Source organism: Arachis ipaensis, chromosome B6, assembly GCF_059453495.1.
Source record: "Arachis ipaensis isolate K30076 ecotype BB chromosome B6, ASM5945349v1, whole genome shotgun sequence".
NCBI lineage: Eukaryota > Viridiplantae > Streptophyta > Magnoliopsida > Fabales > Fabaceae > Arachis > Arachis ipaensis.
The window spans coordinates 21,830,116-21,835,062 of NC_142441.1; the positions used below are offsets into that span (position 1 = coordinate 21,830,116).

The 4,947-nt window shown below is 42.0% G+C and overlaps 1 non-coding gene across 1 annotated transcript; it reads right to left on the minus strand.

Annotated features, from left to right (window-relative positions):
* Nucleotides 1-398: 398 nt before the first annotated feature.
* LOC148554854 (small nucleolar RNA R71) lies at nucleotides 399-506 on the minus strand. Its single transcript, XR_015887556.1, has one exon. It is a non-coding gene; the product is annotated as a small nucleolar RNA R71 (small nucleolar RNA).
* Nucleotides 507-4,947: the final 4,441 nt, after the last annotated feature.

The window sequence follows — 4,947 nt, forward strand, 5'->3', positions numbered from 1 at the left end:
CTATGGCCGAACCCAACGACAACAATGCAAGGAAGGTGCTTGGTGATTTCACTACACCAACTTCCAATTTCTATAGAAGAAGCATCTCAATTCATGCCATTGGAGCAAACAACTTTGAGTTTAAGCCTCAATTAGTTTCTCTAATGCAACAGAATTGCAAGTTTCATGGACTTCCATTGAAAAATCCCCATCAGTTCTTATATGAATTCTTGCAAATCTGTGACACTGTCAAGACCAATGGAGTTGATCCCGAGGTCTACAGGCTTATGCTTTTCCCTTTTGCTGTAAGAGACAGAGCTAGGATATGGTTGGATTCACAACCTAAGGAAAGCCTGAACTCTTGGGAAAAGCTAGTCAATGCCTTCTTGGCAAAGTTCTTTTCACCTCAAAAATTGAGTAAGCTTAGAGTGGAAGTCCAAACCTTCAGACAGAAGGAAGGTGAATCCCTCTATGAAGCTTGGGAAAGATACAAGCAATTGATCAGAAGGTGTCCTTCTAACATGCTTTCAGAATGGAGCATCATAGGTATCTTCTATGATGGTCTATCTGAACTGTCCAAGATGTCATTAGACAGCTCTGCTGAAGGATCTCTTCATCTAAAGAAGACGCCTGCAGAAGCGCAGGAACTTATTGAAATGGTTGCAAATAACCAATTCATGTACACTTCTGAAAGGAATCCTGTGAATAATGGGACGAATCAGAAGAAAGGAGTTCTTGAGATTGACACTCTGAATGCCATATTGGCTCAAAACAAAATATTGACTCAACAAGTCAATATGATTTCTCAGAGTCTGTCTGGAATGCAAGTAGCAACAGGCAGTACCAAAGAAGCTTCATCTGAAGAAGAAGCTTATGATCCTAAGAACCCAACAATGGAAGAGGTGAATTACATGGGAGAAACCCATGGAAACACCTATAATCCTTCATGGAGAAATCACCCAAATCTCTCATGGAAGGACCAACAGAGGCCTCAACAAGGCTTCAACAACAGTAATGGTGGAAGAAATAGGTTTAGCAATAGCAAGCCTTTTCCATCATCTTCTCAACAACAGACAGAGAACTCTAAGCAGAGCCATTCTGACTTAGCAACCATAGTCTCTGATCTAATTAAAACCACTCAAAGTTTCATGACTGAAACAAGATCCTCTATTAGAAATTTGGAGGCACAAGTGGGTCAGCTGAGTAAAAAAATTACTGAACTCCCTCCTAGTACTCTCCCAAGAAATATAGAAGAAAACCCAAAGAGAGAATGCAAGGCCATAAATACGTCCCACATGGCCAAATGCATAGAAGAGGGAAAGGTAGTGATTTCCACCGAGGAAGACCTCAATGGACGTCCACTGGCCTCCAAGGAGTTCCCTAATGAGGAACCATGGGAATCTGAGGCTCATACAGAGACAATAGAGATTCCATTGAATTTACTTCTGCCATTCATGAGCTCTGATGAGTATTCTTCCTCTGAAGAGGATGAAGATGTTACTGAAGAGCAAATTGCTAAGTACCTTGGAGCAATCATAAAGTTAAATGTCAAGTTATTTGGTAATAAGACTTGGGAGGATGAACCCCCTTGCTCACCAAAGAACTGGATGACTTGACTAGGCAGAGATTACCTCAGAAGAGACAGGATCCTGAAAAGTTCTCAATACCTTGTACTATAGGCACCATGATCTTTGAGAAGGCTCTGTGTGACCTACGGTCAAGCATAAACCTCATGCCTCTCTCTAATGGAGAAGCTAGGGATCCTTGAGGTACAAGCTGTAAGAATCTCACTAGAGATGGCAGACAATTCAAGGAAACATGCTTATGGACTTGTAGAGGATGTCTTGGTAAAGGTTGAAGACCACTACATCCCTGTTGATTTCATAATCCTAGACACTGGGAAGTGTATGGATGAATCCATCATCCTTGGTAGACCCTTCCTAGCCACAGCAAAAGCTGTGATTGATGTTGACAGAGGAGAATTGGTCCTTCAAGTGAATGAGGACTCCCTTGTGTTTAAGGCTCAAGGATATCCCTCTGTAGTCATGGAGAGGAAGCATGAAAAGCTTCTCTCAATGCAGAGTCAAACAGAGCCCCCACATTCAAACTCTAAGTTTGGTGTTGGGAGGCCATCATCATGCTCTGAGTATCTGTGAGGCTTCATAAGAGCCCACTGTCAAGCTATTGACATTAAAGAAGCGCTTGTTGGGAGGCAACCCAATTTTATTATATCTACTTATTTTCCATTGTTATTTTATGTTTACTGTAGGTTGATGATCATGTAAAGTCACAAAAACAACTGAAAAAGCAAAAACAGAATAAAAAATAGTATTAAAAATAGCACACCCTGGAGGAGAAGCTTACTGGCGTTTAAACGCCAGTAAGGGTAGCAGAATGGGTGTTAAACGCCCAGTCTGGCACCATTCTGGGCGTTTAACACCAGAAAGGGGCACAGAGCTGGCGTTAAACGCCAGAAAGGGGAGAAAAGCTGGCGTTAAACGCCAGAAATGGGCAGCAACTTGGCGTTTAACGCCAGGATTGGCAATCAAGGGGGCGTTTACACGCCACATGGTGCAGGGATGAGAAATCCTTGACACCTCAGGATCTGTAGACCCCACAGGATCCCCACCTACTTCATCTCTCTCTCTCTTCTTCACACCCTTCCATAACACTCTCCCCAAAATACCCTTCACCAATCACCTCAATACCTTTTCCCCAAAAACCCCTCTCCTATCAAATCCTACCCTCTTCTCCATAATCCCTTCACCAATCCACATCCATCCATCATAAAACCCCACCTACCTCACCATTCAAATTCAAACCACTTTCCCTCCCAAACCCACCCATACATGGCCGAACCCTACCCCTCTCTCCACTCCTATATAAACCCATCTTTCCTCATTCATTTTCACACATCATACACACTACTAATCCCCCTTGGCCGAACCACAAACCCCCCTCCATCTCCTCCATTTTCTTCTTCTACTCTTTTCTTTTTTCTTTTGCTCGAGGATGAGCAAACCTTCTAAGTTTGGTGTGGTAAAAGTGTTGCTTTTTGTTTTTCCATAACCATTTATGACACCAAAGGCCGGAGAAACCTCTAGAAAGAGGAAAGAGAAGGCAAAACCTTCCACCTCTGAGTCATGAGAGATGGAGAGATTCATCTCAAGGGTGCATCAAGACCACTTCTATGAAGTTGTGGCCAAGAAAAAGGTGATCTCCGAGGTCCCTTTCAAGCTCAAAAAGGGTGAATATCCGGAGATCCGACATGAGATTCGAAGAAGAGGTTGGGAAATTCTCACCAACCCCATTCAACAAGTCGGGATCTTAATGGTTCAAGAGTTCTATGCTAATGCATGGATCACCAAAAACCATGATCAAAGTGTAAACTCGGACCCAAAGAATTGGCTTACAATGGTCCGGGGGAAATGCTTAGATTTCAGTCCGGAAAATGTAAGGTTGGCATTCAACTTGCCCATGATGCAAGGAGATGCACGCCCCTACACTAGAAGGGTCAACTTTGATCAAAGGTTGGACCAAGTCCTCATAGACATTTGTGAAGAGGGCGCTCAATGGAAGAAAGATTCAAGAGGGAAGCCAGTTCAACTAAGAAGGCATGACCTCAAGCCCGTGGCTAGGGGATGGTTGGAGTTCATCCAACGCTCAATCATACCCACTAGCAACCAGTCTGAAGTTACTATAGACCGGGCTGTCATGATCCATAGCATCATGATTGGAGAGGAAGTAGAAGTGATAAACCACTATTTTATGGTTTATAATGTGTTTAATTGTGTGGTTTTATCATGATCTTTACCCACTTATTCATATAATTAGCATGCATTTATATTTCCTTCCTAAAATTATTACATGATTGAAAACTTGCTTCCTAGAGATGTTTAATTATGTATTTTAATTCTCCTTTATTCTATTCGATGCAGTAATCTGTGTGTTAAGTGTTTCAGGCTTTATAGGGCACAAATGAGTTAGAGATTAGAAAGGAAGCTTGCAAAAATGGAAGGAACACAAGAAATTAAGGAGATGACCAGCAAAAAGTGACGCGGCCGCATGGCTCACGCGACCGCGCGAAAGAGAGGAAATCGTAGTGACACGGCCGCATGGCTCACGTGACCGCGCGGATTGGAATAGCATAAATGACGTGGAGGTGTGGACGACGCATCCGCGTGGAGAAGCAAAACGCCGAATGACGCGTCCGCATGAATGACACGATTGCGTGACGTGCGCGATCTGCATAATCTGCAGAATCGCTGGGGACGATTTCGGGCCCTATTTTGACCCATTTTTCGGCCCAGAAAAGCATACTAGAGCCAGAGAACATGCAGAAACCAAGAACATCATTCATTCCTCATATTTTTAGTTTTTTTTTTAGATCTAGTTTTCCTCTCCTCTAGGTTTTTTTCTCTCTACACATTCATAGTTCTTAGGATTTTTATTTCTATTGCTTTTTGCATTGGAATATTGAGAAGAGTCATTACCTCATCAAGACTTCGTCATTCTAGTTCGTTTTCTTTACTTGGCTTTACTCTTCCATGTCCTTTAATTTACTTCAATCTTACTATTGGATTATTTTAGAATTTATTAATACAAGAGTTATTTTTATTTTAATTGATTCCTTTGAGTTTTATTTATCATGTCTTTCTTTAATTCCCTTTCCTATGTTATGAATTCCACATTCACAATGAGTGAGTAGTTCCCTAACTTGATGGGGAGTTGATTGAAAGGAACCCTTGGGTTGGAATGCTCAAAAGAGAAATTGTAATTGGGTTTATTGTTGGATTGCTCTCTAGTCACTAACACCAGTCCTTCCAAGTAAGCGGACTGGGACTTGTGAATAGAAACAGTATTCCAACTTGTTTGACTTTCCCTTACCTAGTAAGGGATAACTAAACAGAACAACCCCCAATTATCAATTAATCTTGAAAGTAATGCAACAAGAATAAGGCCTCCAAC